General features: G+C 44.0%; 1 protein-coding gene across 2 annotated transcripts in view; it reads left to right on the forward strand.

Moving 5' to 3' along the window:
• Positions 1-2,893: 2,893 nt before the first annotated feature.
• AKNA (AT-hook transcription factor) overlaps positions 2,894-15,934 on the forward strand; it is a 74,930-nt gene continuing 61,889 nt past the window's right edge. The window contains exons 1-2 of one of the 2 annotated variants that reach the window (XM_068248279.1): positions 2,919-2,980; positions 15,020-15,163. The gene's annotated coding sequence lies outside the window, so the exon portion shown is untranslated. Of the gene's footprint in view, positions 2,981-15,019; positions 15,164-15,934 lie in introns of both variants that reach the window. The other variant, XM_068248278.1, reaches the window with a different exon arrangement.

Genomic DNA, 15,934 nt, shown 5'->3' on the forward strand with positions numbered 1-15,934 from the left:
TAGACCCCTTGAAACATCTTTTCCATCACTTTTGTGGCCAGCATAATTTTTTTTTTCAAAGTTCGCATCCCCATTGAAGTCTATTGCGGTTCGCGAACTTTAACGCGAACCGAACGTTACGCGAAAGTTCGCGAACCCGGTTCGCGAACCTAAAATTGGAGGTTCGGCCCAACTCTATCCCCCTATACCTCCTTCTGTCCCCCTTTGTGTCTCCTTCTGCCTCTTTGTGCTTCCTTTAGTCCCCCAGTGCAACCTCTGCCCCTCTGTCCTCATGTGCCCCCTTCTGTTCACCTTTGTGACTCCTTCTGGCCCTTGTGCCTCCTTCTGTCTCCTTGTGCTACGTCTGCCCTCCTGTGCATCCATCTGTCCAACTATGCCTCCTTCTGTCTCCTTTTGTGTCTCCTTTTGTCTCCCTTTGTACACTGCACATCAATTTCCAATAGATTCCAGTAGGTCGATCGAACTGCAGAGTTGCACTGTTTGATGCAGTGCAAAGCTATAGGCCATAGCTCTGCTAATGCTCTTGTCCCACCCCAAATTGTCCCACCCCAAATTGTTTTAAATTTTCCATCCTGTCGGATCAATTCTTTCAATCAATTTTTGTTTAATGGATCAAAAATCGATCGATTTGACATTTTGGGGAATAGATTCCCAGAAGATGAATCAAATCTGCAAGGAATCAAATGAGAAAATTAATGAGTGTATGGTGACCTTAAATCAGAAATACAAAGGTAATACAGGAATCATTCCTTTTGTCAGCGGCTATCTTCTAATGGCTAGTCAAGGTAAGTAAAATAATATACAGGTATTGAGATTATTTAATGGTGGTAGCTTGGTAGTATACTGGTAGCAGCTGAGCAGTTACTGTACTGCTAGTTGTAGTGATGGGAATTCCAGCTCTTCTCAGAGAATCGGCTCTTCTGAATCGGCTCCCATTAAAGAGCCGGCTCTTACGGCTCTGAATCGGCTCTTCATTAAATATCACTAGACACCACTCAGAATCGGAGTAAAAGCCCCGCCCCGTCTTCATGACAACTCCAGACTGCTGCTCTGACTGGGGCAATCCCTCCTGCTACTGCTCTGCTCTGTCCCATACACTCCTACAAGCTGCAAGAGGAGGACTACATCTCCCAGCATGCATCAGCGCCCTATATTACAGAGCAAATCAGAGCTGTGTGGGGCGGCTGAGGCATCGGCTCTTTTAAAACTGAGAATCGGCTCTTGTCGTTCGCAGCAAAGAGCCGGCTCTTAGAGCCGGCTCGTTCGCGAACGACCCATCACTAGCTAGTTGCCTTATACCTCTCAACATTGTGAGATAACAAAGAGGGACACCTTTCAGGATCCATTCACACTGAAACAGTTGCTGTCAGTTATAACTGAACGGACAACTGTTCTCCACAGTAGCGCTGTGATAGTTAGAGACCTTCATCCATTGGTTGCTGCAGGAACCACTCTACAATAGGAATAAACCTTATTCTTATTGGAGGGAGGTTCCTGCAGCAACCAATGGGCAAGAGTCTCTAACTATCACAGCGCTACTGCAAAGAACACGAGCAACCTATGACGCGATCCCTGATCCTTCTCCTCAGCACCAATTCTTGCTTTGGCTCTCCTCACGTGCTCCGGCTCGCCTTTCCCAGATGATTTGCCTCTGCTCCGGCCTCTCATCTCAGGGGACAGTGTGACATCACACCCTACCAGCCAGTCAAGCTGAAAAAAACTTAGCTTCACGCGGCAACTAATTGAGACCCCGGCTTCTGCTGTATAGTAGGCCTCAACTACCCTCATCTCAAACAGCATTTGTGCTGGGCGGGGGGGGGGGGGGGGGGGGGTGGAATGTCCAGAGAGCCGCTGCACATACCCCCAGGTAACCCATAAAATGGGCATCAAATGGTGAGTACAACAATTCCTGGTTTGCCGTTTGCTTTCCTTTTCCAACATCATGTTAACTGTTACTAGACAAATGTTAAAGAGTTATATTTAAATCTAGTATGTATGTGTTCCGGCCCGCTGCCATAAAAAATTAAGGGGAACCTAAACTGTAGTAGTTTCACTTACCTGTGGCTTCTACCAGCCCCCTCAGCCCTCCTGTGCCCACGGCGGTCCTCAACGATCCTCTGTTACCCCGCCGCCACTTAGTTTCGATTCTGCTGACTGAGCAGTCGGCGGTCCACTACACCTGCAGGTGCAGTAAGAGAAAACGTTGTACTGCGCCTGCGCAGGACGCTCTCGGTGACATGAATGCGTACGAGGATGCGCACGGCCAGGCTGTGCAGGCACAGTGGACTGCCGACTGATCAGTCGCCAGAATCAAAACTAAGCTGCGGCGTGGTAACAGAGGATCGTTTAGGACCTGTGCGGGCACAGGAGGGCTGTGGGGGCTGGTAGAAGCCCCAGGTAAGTCAAACTCTTTTTATTTACTACGGTTTAGGTTCCCCTTGTGGCCGTGCGCCCTGGGGTCGCGACACAGCCCTAGCGCCCATTGTTTAATGGGCGGGCGAAATAACTTGTTTATTATTTTCTGGAAACAGTCTGGCAGTGACTGAATACTGGTAGAAGCCTGGTGATATATACTGGTGGCAGCTATTACATACTGGGAGCATCCTGACAATAATTTATACTGGTAGCAGCCTGGTATTCATTGTATACTATAAGCCTCCTGGCAATGACTGTACACTGGTAGCTGCCTGGCAGTAACAGTGCTGCCTGGCAAGGATTGTTTACTAGTACTGCACACAGGCTGGCAGTGATTAAGTACAAGCAGCAGAGTGGCATTGAATGCAGAGTGGTAGCAGTGATTGCTGTGATGAATGGGCCTTTCAGAGAGCGGCAGGTAGGGGGCAGCAGAGCCATTGGCGTGTGTTATGTCGGCTGGGGTTTCCCTGGTTACTCACTCTGCGGCTCTGCTTTGTATATAGCGCTGCTCCTGGCAACCTGCACCGCGCTGGGCACTGGGAGCCGGCAGGACCCTCGCCGCTGGGTACAGTCATTTCTTTTCTGATAAAACTCACTAGTTCCCCCTCTTCCTGCCTGTAGTGTTACCTCTAGTGCCTCTCTGCTCTCCTCTCTCCCTGTGTGTGTGTGTCTCCCCCTCTTCTCTGCCTGGAGGGAGACACTCTGCACTGATCACTTGCTGGCTTCCTTCTCTTCAGCCTCCTGTAACTTCTGCCTTTCTATCCAAGCACCCCTCCTTATACAGTAACCTGTCTGTGCACCGAACACCCCTCCTTCTATTGTTCCTCTCAGCCCCCCTTAAATGACTGAACTTCTTCATTACTTCTGCTCAAGAACTTTGTGGTTTTCTCCCCTTCCTCTCAGATTCATATAATGTAACCCTTACCTTGCCAGTCAGTCAGGGCTGCACAAGGAGAGCTGAGGAGGAGATTTTCAAGCCAATCTCCCCAATTTGCATTTTATTTTCAGATAATTTCTTTTTTATTTAGTGCCGGCATCTTCTGCAGTATATTGTTTTGTCACTTAATTGTCCCTCAGAGGGGCTCACAATCGAATCTCTACCATAGTCAAATGTCTATATCGTGTAGGTATTGTAGTCTGGGGTCAATTTAGGGGGAAGCCGATTAACTTATCTGTATGTATTTGGGATGCAAGAGGAAACCGGAGTGCCCAGAGGAAACCCACACAGACACGGGGAGAACATACAAACTCCGTGCAAATAGTGCCCTTCCTGGGATTCCAACCAGGAGTCTAGCGCTGCAAGGCAAGAATGCTAACCACCATGCCGCTATGCCCAGATTGATGACCGCCCCCAGGCAGCAAAAGCAAAGCAAATGAAAATCAGTGGACGTTGTAATTTCAGGGAGGGATTACATGAGTGTCTGTGGGAAACGCCACCTATTTCTCGCAAGCGATTTTCTGTGTCTGCGATTGAACGCAGGCCTTTTTTTGTTTTACAGTAGCCAGTGAATGGAGGAATCGCATGAGTTTTGTGGAAAAGTAGTGCAAGTTGTAACTTTTTTTAAACGCTATACAGAGTCATGGATTGCTCCAAAAACGCAGTGGCACCACAGGAAGATATTACTAGAGTTTTTGCATGTGATGCATTGCAGCAAAATGCATGAAATGCCTGATTCCTGCCTGAAGTCGTAGCTACATTTATGTGACAGCAGCCGGGCTCTCCACTGTGTTACAGGCAGGGAACACACTTGACTTTCAGTTTTCCGCGAGCATTTTTCTGCATGCTTTTTCTGCACACCGAGTGTGTTTCCATGCTGGAAAACGCGCACGTTTTTTCACAGTAGCTGATGTAATTGATAGAGAAAACTGACAGAATGCGCAGAGTCATCATGCAGAATGTCAGTTTTTTTTCTGCATGCGAACAACACAGTAAGTGTGAACTAGCCCATTGATTAACATGATTTCTCAGTTTTTCTGTGCAGAAAACGCGCACGAAAACAGTCAAGTGTGTTCCCTGCCTAAGGGTCTGTTTCCAATAGGTGCGAATTTGTGCGTTTGTTCAACGCTTTTGGCTAGTTTTCTACTAAATGGGAAATTCACATCCAGAGAAAAAAACTGGCCACCGTGTTACTATTTTTTTGGACATCACATGCAGAAAATCGAAAGAGAAGTGATTTTTGGGTTTTTTTCACATGTGTTCACGTATGCGATCAATAATAACAATGAAACGTCCTTCTTAGTAAAAGTTGCACCAAAGAAATCTTTTGCGAATAATTCGCATGTACAAACTGCATACATGTATATGCTATTTTGCAGCGAATTTCGCATCTGAAAAAACATTTGCGATTTGCATGCTTCTAGTGGATACATAGCCTAAAAATGCTCTTCATTGCCACTATTTTTTTTTTTGTTTGTGCCCCACTAGCACTGGAAAGATTTCAGTGGACATCCTGGTTTCTGTGACTCTGAAAATGGTATGGGAGGAAGCAACCAGAAATCTTGCAAAGTGGTGGCCAGATACTAGTGATAACCTGATATAAGTTCTAATTCTTACTTTCAAGTGTACCCGAGGCAATATGTGACATGATGAAATAAACATGTATGTACAGTACAAAACAAATTAATAACCAATCTTTTTTCGTTGTTTTATTTTGCTGCCTGAAAGAGTTAATTTCTAGAAATGGAAGTGACAGCTTCTGTCTTCTGTCTGTCTGTAGCTTGTCGGGAATATTGTAAGCATCACTGATAAGCAAATTACAGACATAAAAGTTTTCCTGGCAGAATACAACTTCTGAGGGCAGGGGAGAGATAAAATAAATGAACTATTAACCTTTTTTAGAACTCTGGGACACTTAATAGGCTGACACTGATTAGAGATAGTAAAACATTCAACCTACTTTGTAAACGTACACTCGGATACTTAAGAAAAGGTCATTTTTAGGAGAAGGAGGATAAATATACTTGTTTATATCATCAGTTTATTTTCACCTCGGGTTCACTTTAAGTATCCACAATTGAAGCTAAAACAGTTTGGCTAGGACTCCACTTCAAGATCGCACATTGGGTAGTCAAAGCTACAAACACACTGTTGAGATTTTGTCCCCAAAAATGATCCATAAATATAACTTTGGGCTGGAAGGACAATCGCTGTACAGACAGGCTAACTGAACCTCGTGTTCTGCTCTATGGAGCAAGGAGGGGCAGGACCACACTGCAGGAGCATCAGATGATGTCGCCCTGAGAACAAAGTCTGCCAGGCAAGAGCAATCTATCGCACCAGACCAGTAGAGGGCAGTCGGTGATATCAGGGAGCTCCTGTTCTGCCACTATAATCTGCCACTACGATCATGAGCAATTGTTTTGGCCGCGGACAATCTAAAATGATTGTGCCTAGCTTAATGCCTGGTACACACCATGCAATTTCCCGTCAGAGAGATGGGTTGAATTGGTTATTTCCGACACGTCCAATGTGATTTCCGATCATTTTTCAAATAAATTTTGTATGAAAGTGATTGGAAAATCGATCAGAAAAACAATTGGAAATTAGATTGGACCTGTCGGAAATAATTGATTTGACCCGTCTATTTGACGGGAAATTGCATGGTGTGTACAAGGCTTTATGCTGGGAATACACAATGAGTTTTTTTGGCAGATTCACTTTCCAATCCATTTTCCGATCGTTTTTTCGTTGATTTACATTCACTTCTATGAGACAATTGATCAGAAAAACTATTGAAAACTCGTGTATTCCCAGCATTACACTTTTTTCAAGTACCTCAATGCCTATCTCCAGGCACAAATATTTTTCTAGTAGGCACTAAATGGCAGATCTTGCTTTTATTCTCATCCTTGATGAGCTGATGGTAGGCTTGTGTACATGGACCTTTGAATTTAGTTTGCTGTTAGGATAGTTTGCTGTTTGATTAATACCAGTAGGACTTCAGGTCAAATCCCGGTCAACTGTAGTTTTATGTCAGGTGACAATTGTACCTTCTTCTGATATTCTGAGATCATGTAAAGCCCGATTTCCTGTTCTGGAATGCAGCTGGGATATATTCTTATGGAAAATTGAGAATTAACTGGAAGGAAGCTGATGTTAACTGAAATCAAACGGAAGTTACATGTATTTGAATGTTTTAAGGTATGGGCCCATGCAGGGCCGAATTTAGGCCAAGGCCTCCTAGGCCATGGCCTAGGGCACCACAGCAGCAAGGGCACCAAAGCAGCAGGCTAAACTGGTGCAACATATGCAAGCTTGCTCTCTGTGCACTTTTGTATTGTGGTGGGCGGCTATAGACTTGGGCAGCATTGGAGACAGAGGGGAAGAGGAAGCTTCGGCACTGGAGACGAGCGGAGGAATGGGTGACACAGATGGTTGCTGCGGTGTGAAGGCAAACTGGCTACCTATACTGAAAGGGGGGTGAAAAAGGAGGTATTAAGGGAGTCATCTGGCTATCTATACTGGAAAGAAAGGGGGAGGAGCCATCTGGCTACCTATACTGGAGGAAGGAGGGTCATCAGGTTAACTATACTGGAGGGAGGGGTCATCTGGCTACCTATACTGAAGGGGGGCGGCTGGTGACAGTGGCCTTGTGCTGTAAAGAGTATAAATCCGGCCCTGGACCACCCATGGTAATTTGCATTTCATTTGTGTTTGAATAGGAATTTCATTTGCATTTGAATGGTGTTGTGTTTGAATAGTGTGTGGTCTCAGCCAGTCGTTGCATGAGGTTTCTTTCTGCAGGCAGTCATTTCACTAGTTGCGCTGCTGCCATGTACTGTATTTTATATTGCAATGCTGCATGGCTGTTACCTTTCCCATCCTGTTTCTTCTCTCGCAGACTGTGCAGGAATAAATGTACCTAGCTTTGTATTCCTAGGCTGTTTTCTGTCCATTTGCATTCCAAAAATCAATTGACCCTTCGCACTCTCGCATGCAAATGTTCAAACAAATGCATTCACAGATTCACTCATCCAGGCACCACTGTTAACGTAGGTTTGATGCAATGAATGTGTTTGCATGTCTGCACTATGCATGTTACAGGGCCAGAGTTAGGACACCTATGTTTACCTGGGTACTTCTGCGCAGTGTAGGTGACTAAGCATAAGAAAGCATTCTTCTGTGAACTAAGACCCCGGCTTTTAATTTAGCTGTAGGGATAACAGTGGTGCCTGGATGAGTAAATCTGTGAATGCATTTGTTTGAACATCTGAATGTGAGAGTGCGAAGGGTTACTGATTTTTGCTAATTTTCTGGCCACACCCCCTTCAGCACCTCCCTTTCCTTAATAACTTATTTAATGTCCTAACTAGAGGCAATGTGCCTGGATATATGTTTTTTTGTGGGTTTTTTTTCGTTTGCATCCCAAAGTCAGATCAAATACATCACAAATGAATTTCAACGTATTCACAAATGGTTTTGTGATGCGAATTTGTCTCTGCAATTCAGGCTTTTTTCACACTGCAAAAACAAAAGGAAAAATTCCCCCTTTCCAGACAGGAGGCCAGAAGATAAACGGGCATGTGACTGGATTCAGTGTTATTAATAGGACCTATTCACACATGTCCGTTGGACATGGATCAATTGGCTCCAACCCGAAAACCATATGACAAAGTCCCAACCAGCATGATTTTTAGGGACACCAGATAGAGAGACGGACATGTTATAATAACGTTGCTATTGTGGTTTGTCCAGTGCAATGGATATATCTGAACAGGCGTTCCGTTACATGGAAAGTGACTGTCATACTGCCTATGCACTGCCTCATTTGCATGAAAATAAGGTAACGTATGGGCACCTTGCTCATCAGATGGCATATATACAGTGCATCTGCATCTGGAGTTTGGTGACAGTGCAAAACAGTAAAAAAAAAAACGGCACTTGTGGGAAGTGGACTAATTGGGCGTCTCCATAGGGCACCAATGCAAAATACTGGGAATTGGGCGCCGGAGCGGAAATTTGGGTGCCTGGTAGTAGTTTGTGCGGGGAGTGCTGTATATCGGGCACCGCGGGTGCCCAAATGCCGATATTTTTAGCCACCTATGCGTTGCCCTCCCTTTAATGAGCAAGTGTGAAGGAGTTTTGAAAACAGGCCATGTAGCCACATTTTTAGAGTTTGCTTTTGTTTCAGCTTTCTTTTTATTGAAATAACAGTGTACAGAAAAAGAAAAACAACAGCTGCCAACCAACAAAGAGCTTGGTAATGCATGGCAAATGAAAGCAATAAACAACTTAGTCAAAAGCAGGAAATATAAAATTCGAGCAGCAATGTTAAGTACTAGTGGAGACAAGGTTGAAGGTCACAATTGCCCTACATTGACCATAGCAAGGAACACATCAGGGCTATCATCATACAGGTACAGGAAAAGGGGGTGATGCCCAAGATTAGAATTGAGTAATGAATTGAGTAAGAAAGTAGAATTGTATTCTCTAGAGCAGGGCTGTTTAACTGGTGGCCCGTGGGCCGGATGTAGCACTCACTTGCCCGGACTATTTTTTGTGTAAGGCCCCCTCCTCTGGCATGCCCACTTTTTGTTTGCGCTTGGCTCCACCCTCCAAAGCCAGGACATTGATGCCCCTCCCCCTGCTTCTGAAAAACACACCCCCTGCCTATGAAGTTGGACAGCACTGCTCTAGCGTGTACTCATAAGATGCCATGTAAGTTAATATACAGGGTGGAATGATATCCAATCAGACCAATCACCCCAGATTTCAAGTTATTTGTCTACTTGATAGAGAAAGGGTTACTCCTTCAAGGGCATATATTTTGTTAATTTTTGATATTGAAGCCCTTCTAGGAGGAAAGGGGCGGGGGAGATTTCCAGGTTTGAGCTAGGACCGTCTTAGCGGCATTACATGCCTGACTTATAGAGAGGATTGATGACTCACACCTGGACTTAAAGAGGAACTCCAGTGAAAATAATGTAATAAAAAAAGTGCTTCATTTTTACAATAATTATGTATAAATGATTTAGTCAGTGTTTGCTCATTGTAAAATCTTTCCTCTCCCAGATTCACATTCTGACATGTATTACATGGTGACATTGTTATTGTGGGCAGGTTATGTAGCTGTTTCTAGCTGTTCTGGCTGTTACAGACAGCTGTAAACAGCCATTTCCTGTCTGTGAACATTGTTACATTGTGGCAGTTTGCCCAGAGTACCGCGGTACCAGAGTTTCTTGTGGGAGGGGTTTCACCACAATATCAGTCATACAGCGCCCCCTGATGGTCTGTCTGTGAAATGCAATAGATTTGTCATGTAAAAGGGGGTATCAGCTACTGATTGGGATAAAGTTAAAATCTTGGTCGGAGTTTCTCTTTAAGTCCTGTCCAGTGGTCTGGGTCCACAGTTACTCAGCACGTTGTATATCAGTCCAAAACATACATGCATGAGGACCCTCATAGAGTCTGCTTTAACGTATTTGGGGTTTATTTATTTCTGCAAATGTAAACTAAGCATGTGTACCTCTTAGGGGAGTAGATGTAAATAGCCTTGAAAATAGTCATACACTTTAAAGTTACTGGGACAGAATATTCATCACCCAGTTTGTTAACCGTGTTCAGTAACTGGAACCTTGAAGGAGTCCGTATGGATCATCAGTGATTGCACTGACACTGAAATAACACCCAGGGATAGTTCAGCGTGGTTGCAGAAACAAGAAGGAAGTCCTTACGACTTCAGTGCATGAGCTGAGTCACAGGATGGTATGTGTCAGGCCATGATATGTTACAAGTCAGGTAGATGCTGTATAGAGGACGGGGGGACTTAAGATGGCCACTAACGGTCCAATTTCCTGCGAAAAATCGTTTGAGCGATCAGAAATTCTGATTGGATTGGTTGTAAATAATCTCTATTGATGGGCACAATTGATTACGAACGATTACAAAAATAGTCGTCCAATTGGATTTTGGTCAAACCAAAATTTGAATTTTCTAGTTGGTTGTGATAGATAGGAAGCAAAGATTGGTTCGTTGATGGTGTAGTGAACGATTTTTCTTCCGATCAGAATTCCTGATCGCTTGAACGATTTTTCACTAGAAATTGGACCGTTAGTGGCCACCTTAAAAGGCAAACTGGGCAGTTAATGGTGGTTCCCCCGGGCCCTGATTTGTGGCAGAGTGCACAGAGCAGGGCATCTTTCCATCTCCATCCCTGCAGTGTCTCTACAGGGAGTGCAGAATTATTAGGCAAGTTGTATTTTTGAGGAATAATTTCATTATTGAACAACAACCATGTTCTCAATGAACCCAAAAAACTCATTAATATCAAAGCTGAATATTTTTGAAAGTAGTTTTTAGTTTGTTTTTAGTTTTAGCTATTTTAGGGGGATATCTGTGTGTGCAGGTGACTATTACTGTGCATAATTATTAGGCAACTTAACAAAAAACAAATATATACCCATTTCAATTATTAATTTTTACCAGTGAAACCAATATAACATCTCAACATTCACAAATATACATTTCTGACATTCAAAAACAAAACAAAAACAAATCAGTGACCAATATAGCCACCTTTCTTTGCAAGGACACTCAAAAGCCTTCCATCCATGGATTATGTCAGTGTTTTGATCTGTTCACCATCAACATTGCGTGCAGCAGCAACCACAGCCTCCCAGACACTGTTTAGAGAGGTGTACTGTTTTTCCTCCTTGTAAATCTCACATTTTATGATGGACCACAGGTTCTCAATGGGGTTCAGATCAGGTGAACAAGGAGGCCATGTCATTAGTTTTTCTTCTTTTATACCCTTTCTTGCCAGCCACGCTGTGGAGTACTTGGACCCGTGTGATGGAGCATTGTCCTGCATGAAAATCATGTTTTTTCTTGAAGGATGCAGACTTCTTCCTGTACCACTGCTTGAAGAAGGTGTCTTCCAGAAACTGGCAGTAGGACTGGGAGTTAAGCTTGACTCCATCCTCAACCCGAAAAGGCCCCACAAGCTCATCTATGATGATACCAGCCCAAACCAGTACTCCACCTCCACCTTGCTGACGTCTGAGTCAGACTGGAGCGCTCTCCCCTTACCAATCCAGCCATGGGCCCATCCATCTGGCCCATCAAGACTCACTCTCATTTCATCAGTCTATAAAACCTTAGAAAAATCAGTCTTGAGATATTTCTTGGCCCAGTCTTGACGTTTCAGCTTGTGTGTCTTGTTCAGTGGTGGTCGTCTTTCAGCCTTGCTTACCTTGGCCATGTGTAAGAGAACGCGGAAAAGCCGCCGCGTGTGCTACTGAGGAGGTGGCTGATTCCGCGTCCAATGCGGTGGTTTGTACGCAGAAGCGTGTGTCTGGTAGCAGGGCAGAACGCGGAAAAGCCGCCGCATGCAACAACAGTAAGGTGGCTGGTTCCGCGTCTAGTGCGGCGGTTTGCACGCGGCAGCGTGTGTCTGGTTTGGCTGAGTCTGTTAGTGCACACAGGCTTAGGAATACGCGTGCGCGCGCTGAGAGGCAGAATTCTTATACTGGGCAGAGAGAGTCAGCTGATCACGCCGATCAGCTGACTCTAGAGCAGGATACTATTGGTTGATCAATTAGGGGTGGTGCTGGAGAGCACTACTCCATATATAGTTACTGCTGGCCAGTTGCAAGTTGTCTGCCGTTGCGAACACTACGTGGAAGCACTCAGACCTTAGTCAGATCCAACAGTGTGTTTGAACCAGGTGGACCTGGGAATTAACACTGAGCCAGATTACTTTAACTGTTATTCTGTTTATGCTTAAGCTAGTTCCAGGGTGTAGAGACCAAGGACCTCACACCCAGACTAGGGAACTGTATTATCATTTGTGTTATACTCCAGACTAGTTCCAGGGTGCTGAGACCATGGACCTCACACTCAGACTAGGGAACTGTATTATCATTTGTGTTATACTCCAGACTAGTTCCAGGGTGCTGAGACCACGGACCTCGCACCCAGACTAGGGAACTGTATTATCATTTGTGTTATACATCAGACTAGTTCCAGGGCGGAGAGACCACGGACCTCACACCCAGACTAGGCATTGTTTGATATCTGTTATGACTTATTGCTTTCTTGACTACTCCTCTGTCCTCTGATTCGGTACCTCGCATATCTGATATTCCGTTGCCAGACCCTGCTTGCCTTGGATACCGAATCAGCCTTCTGTCTTTGTACTTTATCTGTCCGTGTGTTACCGACCTATCGTGTCCGACCTCGAGAGCTATCTCTCCCCTTAAGAGATAGTCTCCAGATCAGATAGTGACATCCACCTTCAGGTGTCACTCACTCTCTGGCCCTTCCCGTCTCCAGCCTGACTCCACCCCTTGGAGAGTCTCAGGCTGCTGGAAGGTCCCTGTACTCTCAGAGCAGTGTTCCTTTACTGCCTTCAATCACCTGCTCCACAGGTGCATTACTCAAAGTACTACTGTTACACCAAGCACTCATACATTTATAGGTGTCCAGACCAGGTTAGCAATATATCTGTATTATCGGTGATTCTGCAGATCATCAATAATCAGGTATATATCTGCATTCTTGGTGATATTGCAGATCACCAATAATCAGATTCTCTCTGCGTGCTGACACCAATCGTTACACCATGTCTCTGAGTATTGCACACCTTGTGCTTTTGGGCACTCCAGTGATGTTGCAGCTCTGAAATATGGCCAAACTGGTGGAAAGTGGCATCTTGGCAGCTGCACGCTTGACTTTTCTCAGTTCATGGGCAGTTATTTTGCTCCTTGGTTTTTCCACACGCTTCTTGCGACCCTATTGACTATTTTGAATGAAACGCTTGATTGTTCGATGATCACGCTTCAGAAGCTTTGTAATTTTAAGAGTGATGCATCCCTCTGCAAGATATCTCACTATTTTTGACTTTTCTGAGCCTGTCAAGTCCTTCTTTTGACCCATTTTGCCAAAGGAAAGGAAGTTGCCTAATAATTATGCACAGCTGATATAGGGTGTTGATGTCATTAGACCACAGCCCTTCTTATTACAGAAATGCACATCACCTAATATGCTTAATTGGTAGTAGGCTTTCGAGCCTATACAGCTTGGAGTAAGACAACATGCATAAAGAGGATGATGTGGTCAAAATACTCATTTGCCTAATAATTCTGAACCCCCTGTATTCCTGTTACCCTACTGGCATGTTAGTGACTCCAAGTGTGTCACTGGGGAGGTGAGGCATAGGGCATCCTAATAGTGTTATGAGTGGGGTAAGAAGAAGAAGGCAACCCATACTGTTAAGGAAGGGGGGGGGGGGAGATACAGGCCACCTAATACTGCTATTTGGGGTTAGGGGGACAATGACTCCACTTATACCGCTAAAAAAAATGCCCAAGTGAGAGAAGACAGACAGCAGGCTGATACTTAATGAATCCAAGAGAAAACCCCCTAAATCCATGAGAAGAACCTCTGAACTCATGAGAAGAACCTCTCAACCTATGAGAAGAACCCCTACACCCATGAGAAGAACCTGCTGAACTCATGAGAAGAACCTCTGAACCCATGAGAAGACCACCTAAACCCATGAGAAGAACCTCTGAACTTATGAGAAGAACCTCTGAACCCAGAAGCAGACCCCCTAAACCCATGAGAAGAACCTCTGAACTCATGAAAAGTACCCTTTGAACCCATTAGAAGTATACCCCATGAACTCTTAAGTAGACCACCTAAACCTATGAGAGAAATACTCTCTGAACTCATGAGAAGACCCTCTGAACCCATGAGAAGTACCCCCTAACCGCACAAAAACTACACGCTGAGCAAAAAATGCTACTTCTCTTCTTATTTTTATGGGGAAAATAGCAAAAGCCAAAGTGTTAAACAAATGGGAATAAGCTAAATACACCTCACCTTCCAAATACAGTAGCTGCTGACAAGGAAACCTAAATACATGCATTCTGCTGAATTATATGCGAAAGCTGTGCTAAGGGTGGTTGGGTTGTATCAATATATATAGATGCATGGTAACACAATCTATCCATTTTTATTATTTCCTTTTTTAACATTATTACTTTTTATCTATTTATTTATTTACTTTGAGTGTAGAGGGAGATGTGTTTGTGACTATTAGATGACGCTGATGTGTTTTCTGTGGCTGAGTTAGATGTGAGTTTGCAGTGAAATGAGAATTAGGTCACACTTTGTGTGTGCTTGGATGTGACATGCTATTGATATGAGTCTGTCCCTCTAGTAGAAGCCATTACCCTGTAAGCTTTAACTGCCATCTCTTGGGTAGGCAGTGCGCAAGGATGAGGCCAGATATGATCTCTGCAGCTGATCCTTTCATAGCGCCTGCCCTGTCTATTCAGGGGATTTCTAATTACAGCTGGTAACCCAGACTATTATTTATTCACTGCGGAATGAATTGTGCTTTGGCTGCCAGCCACAAATGTTTTCAGAATAAAGATCTCCCTGGCTGGTTCTAAAGCCAGCCATACACAATTAAACCCCTGAGACATTTCAATCACACAGTCCATAAAGAAAAAAAAATATGCGAGAGTTAAACAGCACCACATATTCAACCGATTTTTACCAGATTTTGAAATAGATGTTCAATCAGAAACTGTATCTTATCACACTGCCTAGTTTTGTACTGCTCAATAGATACTAATACATTGGTTTACATTCAAGTTTTTAGGCGCTCCAAGCTCTGCACCTTGGCTACCCAGACACTACTTTATTTGATCTGAGGAAGCGGACTGTGCTCCGCAAAACGCGTTATTGTTTTTGTGCCTGATTTCTTTCTAATATTGGCATTGGCCCTTCTTCTTAGAGGTAAGCCATTTTACATTTATTACATCCATGGTTATTTTTTTGAGGCGCCTTCTCCAACCCAGTAATACTTTCAAGTTAATTAATTTTGTGTTCATTTTATGCAGTTTGGAATAGGACCAATTGAAATCAGCAGCTACTGCATTTGAATCCAAGGGAATTGTTTTTATTTGCAATATCAAACTTAATAATTGCTATATGCCTAGCTTAAAGAGGAACCCCAGTGAAAATAATGTAATAAAAAAGTGCTTCATTTTTACAATAATTATCTATAAATGATTTAGTCAGTGTTTGCCATTGTAAAATCTTTTAAATCCCTGGTTTACATTCTGACATTTATCACACGGTGACATTTTTACTGCTAGCAGGTGATGTAGCTGCTGCTTGCTTTTTTGGCAGTTGGAAACAGATGTAAACAGCTTTTTCCCACAATGCAACAACGTTCACAGACAGGACCATGGTCCTCAGAGTTTCTTGTGGGAGGGGTTTCACCACAATATCAGCCATACAGAGCCCCCTGATGATCCTTTTGTGAAAAGGAATAGATTTCTCATGTAAAAGGGGGTATCAGCTACTGATTGGGAAGAAGGTCAATTCTTGGTCACGGTTTCTCTTTAAGGCAGTGCAGGGATCAGTGATGATGTGTAACAACCAATAAGATTTCATCTTTCACTAATGTGATCACAGTAGACAGAATTCAGTAGTGTGTACATAATCAAGGCCTCCGTGCATGCTTACATATTAGTACACCGCCGGTCAGCTGGGTGCAGGGTG

Source organism: Hyperolius riggenbachi, chromosome 8, assembly GCF_040937935.1.
Source record: "Hyperolius riggenbachi isolate aHypRig1 chromosome 8, aHypRig1.pri, whole genome shotgun sequence".
In the NCBI taxonomy this organism is placed as follows: Eukaryota; Metazoa; Chordata; class Amphibia; order Anura; family Hyperoliidae; genus Hyperolius; species Hyperolius riggenbachi.